Here is a 12500-nt window from a genome sequence, read left to right as displayed (position 1 = left end):
ACAGGACAGACACACACATGATAGATACTTGTTGACATAAGAACAGTGAGAACCTGTCCCATTGCTGACCCTCTGTCCCATTGCCGACCCTCTGTCCCGGTGCTGACCCTCTGTCCCATTGCCGACCCTCTGTCCCGGTGCCGACCCTCTGTCCCATTGCCGACCCTCTGTCCCGGTGCTGACCCTCTGTCCCATTGCCGACCTTCTGTCCCATTGCCGACCCTCTGTCCCGGTGCTGACCCTCTGTCCCATTGCCGACCCTCTGTCCCATTGCCGACCCTCTGTCCCGGTGCTGACCCTCTGTCCCATTGCCGACCCTCTGTCCCATTGCCGACCCTCTGTCCCAGTGCTGACCCTTTGTCCCATTGCCGACCCTCTGTCCCAGTGCTGACCCTTTGTCCCATTGCCGACCCTCTGTCCCATTGCCGACCCTCTGTCCCGGTGCTGACCCTCTGTCCCGGTGCCGACCCTCTGTCCTGGTGCTGACCCTCTGTCCCATTGCCGACCCTCTGTCCCATTGCCGACCCTCTGTCCCATTGCCGACCCTCTGTCCCGGTGCTGACCCTCTGTCCCATTGCCGACCCTCTGTCCCATTGCCGACCCTCTGTCCCGGTGCCGACCCTCTGTCCCGGTGCCGACCCTCTGTCCCATTGCCGACCCTCTGTCCCATTGCCGACCCTCTGTCCCGGTGCTGACCCTCTGTCCCGGTGCCGACCCTCTGTCCCATTGCCGACCCTCTGTCCCGGTGCTGACCCTCTGTCCCGGTGCTGACCCTCTGTCCCATTGCCGACCCTCTGTCCCATTGCCGACCCTCTGTCCCGGTGCTGACCCTCTGTCCCGGTGCTGACCCTCTGTCCCATTGCCGACCCTCTGTCCCGGTGCCGACCCTCTGTCTTGGTGCTGACCCTCTGTCCCATTGCCGACCCTCTGTCCCGGTGTGTAAGCTGGGACCTGCTCCCCGCCTTCCCACCATCTCTTAAAGTGTCCACCCAATCTCCAACCAGCTTCACCCAGAGGCTGAGGCCCAGGATTTGTAGCGTGAATTAATGAGGAGCTGCAGTGAGTCCGGGGAATTTAAACTCCCCACTCCCAGCTCAAAGGCACAACTGAAATATTTATATATCCTTAAGAGTCAACCACGTCGGTGTGGGGCTGGAGTCACATATCGGCCCAGACCGGGTAAGGACGGCAGGTTTCCTTCCCTAAAGGACATTAATGAACCAGTTGGGTTTTTACGACAATCCGACAGTTTCATGGTCACTTTTACTGAGACCAGATTTCTAATTCCATATTTTTTTTTAAAACTGAATCCAAATTGTCAAAGAGGCCATGGTGGGGATTTGAGCTCACAGTTCTCTGGATTATTAGTCCAGTAACAGAATCACTACACTACTGTACGTACACCTTGTGTAACGAAATGGTCAGCAGGTTATACTTGAATGGAATTGTGATGTTGCTCCACATGATGCCTGGAGCTAATCATTCCACTGTGTCACAAGTCACTTCACATCGATCATAGTGAACTCACTGATCTAATAGTGAGGGTGGGCTTCAGTTTGCCGCACTATAAGGACCAGTGAACGGACCATTGCAGAGGGAGCATGTCATTTCACAGTTTACACAACACTTTTTTAAATGGGGAAAACATAAGAATCCTCAGTGACTGGGGCGTTAGTGCAAAATATTCCTGATGTTCCGATTTATCTTTAAGATGTGTTTCTTTTTTAAAAATTCTAACAAATGTTTCGGGTCCAATGGGATGGGACTCATTCTCCTGTAAAACTTATAGTGAGTACACTTTAAAATATATGTGAAAGTGCGCAGACACCTCTCTCTATATATATATTAAATATATAAATATATAAAATAATGGTAACAATTAGTGATGAAAGTATTTTGTTTTCTGAAGGTCAGTGTTAAATTTAAACGTGTCTGCCAGGAATCTTTGTTGGAAGAACATTTAGGAAGTGTCTCAATGACACAATGATTCCAGCACATCGACCCATCCTTAAAAATGGACGCAACTTTCAAAACAAGTTATGCACTTATGATAAATATTTTCTGTAATCAACTTTCTACAGTTCTTGTGTAAATTAAGTCTAAAATGAGAGAAAAAAAATCAACAAAAAAAACAACAAAAAAATTCCAGCATCAGCAAGTCTTGTGTTTGAAGAGTCTCTGATTTATTTTTATATGAGAAACATAGCCTCTGGGACGGGATGGCAAAGTAAAACTGTCCTCATTTAAGCAGCAAAGTATAAAAAATGAAAACTGCCAGTGCTGGAAATCGGAAATGAAAGCAGAAAGTGGTGAAAATACACAGCAGGTCGGTCAGCGTCTGAAAGAAAGGAAGACTCGCATTTATATATCTCCTTTCACAACCTCAGGATGTCCCAAAGGTCTTTACGACCAAGTAAGTACTTTTTGAAGTGCATTCACTGTTGTAGGAAACGCGGCAGCCAATCTGCGCACAGCAAGATCCCACAAACAGCAATGAGATGAATGGCCAGTTTTAGTGATATTGGTTGAGGGTTAAATATTGGCCCAGGGCACCGGGGAGGACTCCCCCTGCTCCTCAGGCTAGGGTTTTGGGTGAGAATCCATCGATGCTGATGAAACCTCTCCACCTGTTTTCTCTCTTCCTGATGCTGGCCGACCTGCTGTGTGTTTCCAGCATCCTCTGGGTTTAACTCTATTCAGAGTTGAAGTCACTTTCATCTTCCACTGGGAAACGATTAAAATGTTATTGAGAGTTTTATTCTGAGTTTTTGTTAATTTTACCGCGCAAACAGGTTTGGTTTGTGTTACCTGGGCCGACCAAACATTACTCAGCCCAGTCAATCTGCTCGCAGAAAACCCCACGATTCGGTCCTTCCTGTGATTCCAGCCTCTTGCCCACTGGTTCGTCCTGTTTGAATTTCATGGGCCGAGAGGTTTGGGGAAGGGCTGTTCTTATCACTGTTGCCTCATTGGTGGATTAATCCTTAATCAGCGCCTTGAGATATCTGGGAATGAATGTGAACATGGGTTTAAAATATAGACGGTCAACAAGGCCCATCTCAGTGGGCCATGAGCAGAAGGTACTTGGACATCCCTCCCGTATACAATCTATTAATCAGTGTAAGTGTTGTTTTCTAAAATGGTTCTCCACAGATTTACGACCAGCCTCTGTCTTTCATTGAAGAACCTTTTGAGTTTTGTAAAGTTGATATTATTTTGATCCAGTCTGGTGAGTTTTGTTGGATCTTTTTCCGTCAATCAACGTGTACACAATGTAAATAAAACAGAAATTGTTTTTTCTTGTGTGTTGTTTTTTCCCGGTGAGTTGTGACTGGTGTGAGTTGACTTTTGTAAAGTTTCCTCGGAGCTGCCATATTCTCACCGCCACAGTCTCACCGACAGTCTCACCGACAGTCTCACCGCCACAGTCTCACCGACAGTCTCACCGACACAGTCTCACCGACAGTCTCACCGACAGTCTCACCGACAGTCTCACCGACAGTCTCACCGACAGTCTCACCGACAGTCTCACCGACACAGTCTCACCGACAGTCTTACCGACAGTCTCACCGACAGTCTCACCGACAGTCTCACTGACAGTCTCACCGACAGTCTCACCGACACAGTCTCACCGACAGTCTCACCGACACAGTCTCACCGACAGTCTCACTGCCACAGTCTCACCGACAGTCTCACCGACACAGTCTCACCGACAGTCTCACCGCCACAGTCTCACCGACACAGTCTCACCGCCACAGTCTCACCGACAGTCTCACCGACAGTCTCACCGCCACAGTCTCACCGACAGTCTCACCGACAGTCTCACCGACAGTCTCACCGCCACAGTCTCACCGACAGTCTCACCGACAGTCTCACCGACAGTCTCACCGCCACAGTCTCACCGACAGTCTCACCGCCACAGTCTCACCGACAGTCTCACCACCACAGTCTCACCGACAGTCTCACCGACAGTCTCACCGCCACAGTCTCACCGACACAGTCTCACCGACAGTCTCACCGACACAGTCTCACCGCCAAAGTCTCACCGACAGTCACACCGCCACAGTCTCACCGACAGTCTCACCGACAGTCTCACCGACAGTCTCACCGCCACAGTCTCACCGACAGTCTCACCGACACAGTCTCACCGACAGTCTCACCGACACAGTCTCACCGACAGTCTCACCGCCACAGTCTCACCGACAGTCTCACCGACAGTCTCACCGCCACAGTCTCACCGCCACTCTCACCGACAGTCTCACCGACAGTCTCACCGACACAGTCTCACCGACAGTCTCACCGACAGTCACACCGACAGTCTCACCGCCACAGTCTCACCGACAGTCTCACCGACAGTCACACCGACAGTCTCACCGCCACAGTCTCACCGACAGTCTCACCGACAGTCACACCGACAGTCTCACCGCCACAGTCTCACCCACAGTCTCACCGACACAGTCTCACCGACAGTCTCACCCACAGTCTCACCGACAGTCTCACTGCCACAGTCTCACCGACAGTCTCACCGACAGTCACACCGACAGTCTCACCGACAGTCACACCGACAGTCTCACCGACAGTCTCACCGCCACAGTCTCACCGACAGTCTCACCGACAGTCACACCGACAGTCTCACCGCCACAGTCTCACCGACAGTCTCACCGACAGTCTCACCGACAGTCACACCGACAGTCTCACCGACACAGTCTCACCGACAGTCTCACCGTCAGTCTCACCGACAGTCACACCGACAGTCTCACCGACACAGTCTCACCGACAGTCTCACCGTCAGTCTCACCGCCACAGTCTCACCGACAGTCTCACCGTCAGTCTCACCGACAGTCACACCGACAGTCTCACCGACACAGTCTCACCGACAGTCTCACCGTCAGTCTCACCGCCACAGTCTCACCGACAGTCTCACCACCACAGTCACACCGACAGTCTCACCGCCACAGTCTCACCGACAGTCTCACCGCCACAGTCTCACCGACAGTCTCACCGACTGTCTCACTGCCACAGTCTCACCGACAGTCTCACCGCCACAGTCTCACCGACAGTCTCACCGACAGTCTCACCGCCACAGTCTCACCGACAGTCTCACCGACAGTCTCACCGCCACAGTCTCACCGACAGTCTCACCCACAGTCTCACCGACAGTCTCACCGACACAGTCTCACCGACAGTCTCACCGACAGTCTCACCGACACAGTCTCACCCACAGTCTCACCGACAGTCTCACCGACACAGTCTCACCGACAGTGTCTCACCGACAGTCTCACCGACAGTCTCACCGCCACAGTCTCACCGACACAGTCTCACCGACAGTCTCACCGACAGTCTCACCCACAGTCTCACCGACAGTCTCACCGACACAGTCTCACCGACAGTCTCACCCACAGTCTCACCGACAGTCTCACCGCCACAGTCTCACCGACAGTCTCACCGACACAGTCTCACCGACAGTCTCACCGACAGTCTCACCGCCACAGTCTCACCGACAGTCTCACCGACAGTCTCACCGACAGTCTCACCGCCACAGTCTCACCGACAGTCTCACCGACAGTCACACCGCCACAGTCTCACCGACAGTCTCACCGACAGTCTCACCGACACAGTCTCACCGACAGTCTCACCGACAGTCTCACCGACAGTCTCACCGCCACAGTCTCACCGACAGTCTCACCGACAGTCTCACCGACACAGTCTCACCGACAGTCTCACCGACAGTCTCACCGACACAGTCTCACCGACAGTCTCACCGACAGTCTCACCGCCACAGTCTCACCGACACAGTCTCACCGCCAGAGTCTCACCGACAGTCTCACCGCCACAGCTTCATCAGAGAATGTAGCCATCGCTTCCTTTGACGGCGAGCCAAACTCCCGATATTCGCCTTTGTAAGAGGGGCGAGCTGCCCGTGGAGGTGCAACAGGCCCACTGAGGCCCCGAGGACCAACTTCGGGCCCGGCTCAGGCCTCCAATGGTTGACAAGCCGCTGGTTATGGAGCTGAAAACGGGCCTTTGACTTTTCAGCAAGGGGTCCCAGGGAAGTAAATCGGGGGCAGAGGGGGGGGGGCGGGGTTTGAGGTGAAATTGGGGATTTTTAAAAAATCTGCTGGTTGTTGGTTCGACACTTGAGAGCTTCTTTAATCCAGTCAAAGGATAGAGAGTGAAGCAGGTACCTCATGTCATTGACATCACTCGGGTCGTTTCTGTCTCAAACAAACACGACACTGCAGCAACCCCTCATTCCCCAGGTCCCTCAATCCCAGGCCCTCAAACCCAGGCCCTCAAACCTCAGGCCCCTCAATCCCAGGCCCTCAAACCTAGGTCCTCAAACCCCAGGTCCCTCAATCCCAGGCCCTCAAACCCAAGCCCCTCAATCCGAAGCCCCTCAATCCCAGGCCCTCAAATCCCAAGCCCCTCAATCCCCAGGTCCCTCAAACCCAGGCCCTCAAACCTCAGGCCCCTCAATCCCAGGCCCTCAAACCCAAGCCCCTCAATCCGAAGCCCCTCAATCCGCAGGCCCCTCAAACCCCAAGCCCCTCAATCCCCAGGCCTCTCAAACTCCAGGCCTCTCAATCCCCAGGCCTCTCCTTCAGTGGACAATTTGATAACAGATTTCTTTTTCACTCATTCCTGGGCCATCAGTAGTCTGGGTCTCACCTGCTGAAAGCACCTCAGTGACCCTGAAGGTTGGTGAGGGAACCTGCCATCGGAATTCAGAGTATTAGGGGTCCGATGGGCCTCAACATAATGTCAGCACATTCCTCTCACTGAGACGACACGGCCCAGAACGTAACCCCCAGCAACAGGCACAGAGAATAAAACACAAGGTGATTGGTTTCTCTTTACTTTTCAATTTTAATCCTTCAACTTTTCAAAAATTCTGAATTTCCTGCCCATTAAAGTGAACGCGACTCATCACTGGACTAGAACACAGAGTGATCCAATCAAAGCTTTTAAGGTTCTTTAGGAATTTGAGAACTCTGATCGAGCCAAGCTGCTCGCTGTGGTGAAAGTCTCAACTCCCAGGGGACCAGAGTTAAAAATGAGTAAGAAGGGAAGTCGGGGGAACGATTGGTCGAGATGTATAATAAGTTCCCAGAGAAGGACAATTAGAGCAGCAATGGGACAGCGGGCGAGAGACCATTGGATGCATTTCTGGAGAGGCAAGACGCTGAAGGAAACCATTAGAAGGTGGGTGGGTGGGATTGGGGGATATGGGGAGAAGGTGGGTGGGTGGATTGAGGGATATGGTGAGAAGGTGGGTAGGTGGGATTGAGGGATATGGGGAGAAGGTGGGTAGGTGGGATTGAGGGATATGGTGAGAAGGTGGGTAGGTGGGATTGAGGGATATGGGGAGAAGGTGGGTAGGTGGGATTGAGGGATATGGTGAGAAGGTGGGTAGGTGGGATTGAGGGATATGGGGAGAAGGTGGGTAGGTGGGATTGAGGGATATGGGGAGAAGGTGGGTAGGTGGGATTGAGGGATATGGGGAGAAGGTGGGTAGGTGGGGATGATCTATCAAAAAAAAGGATAGGTTGAATGGGCCTAATGGCCTATTCACATTTTCAAAAGATATCTTCTGTTGTTGTGACGTTGCAAGTGACCTGAAGCTTTTAACGATGTCACCCCTACATTCAGATGTCGGGTCAGGGGAAGAATCTGAGAGTCGACAGTGGGGCTGAATTTCCCGCCATGTCGCGTTCCCCACAATGCCTCCTGTCAGCGTGTTCAAGTGGAATCGGTCATTTACTTAAAAACTTTCTTGTTTTTCTGCAGTTTATTATCCTGATGTATAAAAAGCTGGGGGCTCCTGGTTTTAGAGAGGTCTGTCTCACTAAACACAGCGAGACACTGCCCTTTACCTGCGGGCTTTGAAATTCAATATCGATTCCACTGGCCTTTCAAACCAGATCCTTTCATTCCAGGGCGGACCGTAAAGAGACTTAGGAAAGTGTTCAGTTACAGATTGGCTAATTACTTAATACGTTTGTCTAATTCTCAACAACCAGTTTCACCCGTCGAACAATGAAGGCAATGAAATGGGGATCAGTTCAAAACGAAAAGAACCAAATTTATAATCTTCCTTATCAAATAACAAAAATATTTGTTTCCATTGTGTGAACCTGGCACTGTCATAACACCCACACACACACCCACACACCCACACACAAACACACACACCCACACACCCACACACAAACACACACACCCACACACACACACAAACACACACCCACACAAACACACACCCACACACACACCCACACAAACACGCACACACAAACACACGCACACACAAACACACACCCACACAAACACACACCCACACACAAACACACACACAAACACACACAGACACACAAACACACACACACACACACACCATACACACATAAACACACACGTGCACACCAACACAAACACAGAAAACACACCACACACACACACTCTAAACTCACACTGCCATCAGCAGAGAATGGGACTCGAGATTTGCACTTTTGATAAAGAGGGCAGTAAATCTCTGATGAAATTCAATGCCTCAGTTATTCGGGTGGTTTCAGTATAAATATCCTTGATTACGGTCGAACGCTGCACTAAGCTGGGAGTTTGTATCGAGTGTCAGTGATCTGTAATCAATGCCCAGCACCAATAGAAAAAGAAGTAGATCACAACTGGATCACAACTGGATCACTGACTACAGGTCACAAGTGGATTGGTGAGAGTATTTGTGAAAATCGCATTTGAATTCCTGTGTAACAAATGTTTCATTTAAAAAATAAACAAAGTTTCCTCCCAAGTGTCGTCTTTCTTGCAAGTTGGGACAGAGCTTAAACAAAGTTAAATTGGAGTCATCTATTGCACCCAAAAACTTGGCAGCATTATTCAGGCACTGTGTTGTGTTTAATTTGAATATTCGATTATTATTGCAATACAATGGGAATCGATAGTGACAGGGCTCACCAGGTCTGGCACTGAGATTATAATATAAATCTCCTCACTTTCTTTGAATCACACTCATGCAGCACGATGTGCAAAATAGGCCACCAGACTCCATCAATATTACATTATATTAAACAGTCTTATATTTAAAGATGCAGTGCCACATCATCAAAGGTGTGGTGTCACTATTAAAGGGGCAGATAGGAACATAGGAACAGGAGTAGGCCATTCAGCCCCTCGTGCCTGCTCCGCCATTTGATAAGATCATGGCTGATCTGTGATCTAACTCCATATACCTGCCTTTGGCCCATATCCCTTAATACCTTTGGTTGCCAAAAAGCTATCTATCTCAGATTTAAATTTAGCAATTGAGCTAGTATCAATTGCCGTTTGCGGAAGAGAGTTCCAAACTTCTACCACCCTTTGTGTGTAGAAATGTTTTCTAATCTCACTCCTGAAAGGTCTGGCTCTAATTTTTAGACTGTGCCCCCTACTCCTAGAATCCCCAACCAGCGGAAATAGTTTCTCTCTATCCACCCTATCCGTTCCCCTTAATATCTTATAAACTTCGATCAGATCACCCCTTAACCTTCGAAACTCTAGAGAATACAACCCCAATTTGTGTAATCTCTCCTCGTAACTTAACCCTTGAAGTCTGGGTATCATTCTAGTAAACCTACGCTGCACTCCCTCCAAGGCCAATATGTCCTTCCGAAGGTGCAGTGCCCAGAACTGCTCACAGTACTCCAGGTGCGGTCTAACCAGGGTTTTGTATAGCTGCAGCATAACTTCTGCCCCCTTGTACTCTAGTCCTCTAGATATAAAGGCCAGCATTCCATTAGCCTTCTTGATTATTTTCTGCACCTGTTCATGACATTTCAATGATCGATGTACCTGAACCCCTAAGTCCCTTTGGACATCCACTGTTTTTAACTTTTTACCATTTAGCAAGTACCCTGTTCTATCCTTTTTTGATCCAAAGTGGATGACCTCACATTTGTCTACATTGAATTCCATTTGCCACAGTTTTGCCCATTCACCTAATCTATCAATATCGCTTTGTAATTTTATGTTTTCATCTACACTGCTTACAATGCCACCAATCTTTGTGTCATCGGCAAACTTAGATATGAGACTTTCTATGCCTTCATCTAAGTTGTTAATAAATATTGTGAATAATTGAGGCCCCAAGACAGATCCCTGCGGGACTCCACTAGTCACATCCTGCCAATGTGAGTACTTACCCATTATCCCCACTTTCTGTCACCTTTCGCTCAGCCAACTTCCTAACCAAGTCCGTACTTTTCCCTCGATTCCATGGGCTTCTATCTTAGCTAACAGTCTCTTATGTGGGATTTTATCAAATGCCTTCTGGAAGTCCATATAAATAACATCCATTGACATTCCCCTGTCCACTACTTTAGTCACTTCTTCAAAGATGCGCTGTAGAGTGGGCTCATTACGCTAATGGAGCCCATCACAGTCTTAAAGGTGGGGGCTTGCTCTTTATAATGAGGCACAATTGCTGTAGTAATGGGTGAGGTCACTGTATTAAAACAGCAACTTGCATTTATATAGCCCCTTTAATGTAGTGAAACATCCCAAGGTGCTTCACAGGAGTGATTATCGGACAAAATTTGACACCAAGCCACATAAGGAGATATTAGGACAGGAGAGAGGTAAGTTTTAAGGAGCGTCTTAAAGGAGGAGAGAGAGGCGGAGGGATTTAGGGAGGGAATTCCAGAGCTTAGGGCATCGGCAGCTGAAGGCACGGCCGCCAATGGTGGAGCGATTAATATCGGGGATGCGCAAGAGGCCAGAATTGGAGATCTCGGAGGGTTGTAGGGCTGGAGGAGGTTACAGAGATAGGGAGGGGAGCGAGGCCATGGAGGGATTTGAAAACAAGGATGAGAATTTTAAAATCGAGGTGTTGCTGGACCGGGAGCCAATGAGAGTCAGCGAGCACAGGGGGTGATGGTCTTAACAAGGTCCAATTTCTACCCTCATCAGTTAAAATCTCACCAGGGCAAGTTGTGAAATTGGACTCAACACATTTGGTGTTTTGGGGGCTGGCAGCTGATAAAATGACCGTGAAAACAATCGGATTGTGGTAAAAAACCACAACTAGTTCACCAATGCCCATCAGAAGAGGGAGCCAGCCGCCTTTATCTCACTGCAACTGCCCTGAAACACTTGCAATTAAGGGTCCTTGGCAATGTTTTGTCTGGGTGTTGAGCAGACTGGAGTTGGACAGGAGTCAATGTTGGGTCCATTTTGATCTTTAGGAGTTTAGCAAATTGGGAGTGACTTCGTAAAGACTTTGGGGAGGCACAGGAAGGGTCGAGGGGTGGGGGAAAAGGAGGCAGGTGCAGTTTAATGTGGTTAAGTGGGAGGTAATGCACTGTGGGATGTGAAGGAAAAAATGGGAGCATTGGCTGAATGGAACGACATGGCAGATAATCCGAGGAACCTGGACTTCAAATATCGAATTCCTCGAATGGCAGTTTGAGAATTTTAATTCAGTTTTAAAAATCTGGAAATAAAAATCTGGTCTCAGTAAAAGTGACCATGAAACTGTCGGATTGTCGTAAAAACCCAACTGGTTCACTAATGTCCTTTAGGGAAGGATACTTGCCGTCCTTACCCAGTCTGGGCCAATCCCACACCAACGTGGTTGACTCCTAACTGCCCTCTGAAGTGGCCGAGTGAGACAGTCCATTCTTTCCTGGCAATAAATGCTGGCTTTGCCAGCAATGCCCACATCCCGAAAATGAATAAAAAAATAAAGTGTGAGTGCAGATAGATAAAGCTATAAAAAAAGACCAACAGCACTATGGGGGACAATTGGATCAAGCCTATTATTGGGCGGGGGTCGCGCGATCTGCTATTACCCCATGCCCAGTGGCCCCTTTGCAGGTGGGACAAGACTTTCATCAGACCTGAGGACTTACCTGCAAGCAGCGTTCTGAATCAGCGTTGAGCAAGGATTCAATGCAATTCGCACTCTCCACTAGTAGGGGGAGCCCCAATCTCTTAAAGGGAGGATTTTTCATAGAAATCTCTTAAAGGTAGCTGGTACCTGTTATTTGCTAAAAATAACAGTCTGCTGTCTGCTCGGTGTCTGAACGGACACCACACACGTAAAACACAGATGCAGGTCCCACCCCTATATTTACAACTGATGAGTTATGTTAAAACATTGAATAAAGGTTGTGCACCACTAAATCCCACATCCTCCAATCAGCACACCAGACCTCACCAATCGGCCGATCTGAGTTTGTACCAGGCCTGTGAGAGTGCATGCACCAAGGTTCTCTGCTGATGCACGAGAGACCTTGGTGCAAGAGGTGGACAGAAGGAGGGACATCCTATATCCGCAGTGGGGGGGGGGGGCGGGGTAGGGGGCAAGAGGCCCTCCAGACATATATCCAAAAGGCAGTGGGAGGCAGTGGGGAACGACGTCAATGCCAGGAGCACAGCATCATGAACATGGATGCAAAGCAGGAAGAAGCTCAATGCTTTGACATGAGTGGTCAAGGTGAGTGAGG

At 49.4% G+C, this 12500-nt stretch overlaps 1 protein-coding gene across 1 annotated transcript in view; it reads left to right on the top strand.

The window, feature by feature from the left end:
- Positions 1–3280, top strand: part of tlx1 (T cell leukemia homeobox 1) — a 28924-nt gene extending 25644 nt beyond the window's left edge. Inside the window, exon 3 of the mRNA XM_068001973.1 lies at positions 1–3280. This exon is cut by the window's left edge and continues 780 nt beyond it. The gene's annotated coding sequence lies outside the window, so the exon portion shown is untranslated.
- The last annotated feature ends 9220 nt before the right edge of the window (positions 3281–12500 follow it).

The sequence above is a fragment of the Heptranchias perlo genome, chromosome 21, assembly GCF_035084215.1.
Source record: "Heptranchias perlo isolate sHepPer1 chromosome 21, sHepPer1.hap1, whole genome shotgun sequence".
NCBI classification, from domain to species: Eukaryota; Metazoa; Chordata; class Chondrichthyes; order Hexanchiformes; family Hexanchidae; genus Heptranchias; species Heptranchias perlo.
The sequence above is the reverse complement of the archived record's forward strand: the minus strand, read 5'-3'. Positions and strand labels throughout refer to the sequence as shown.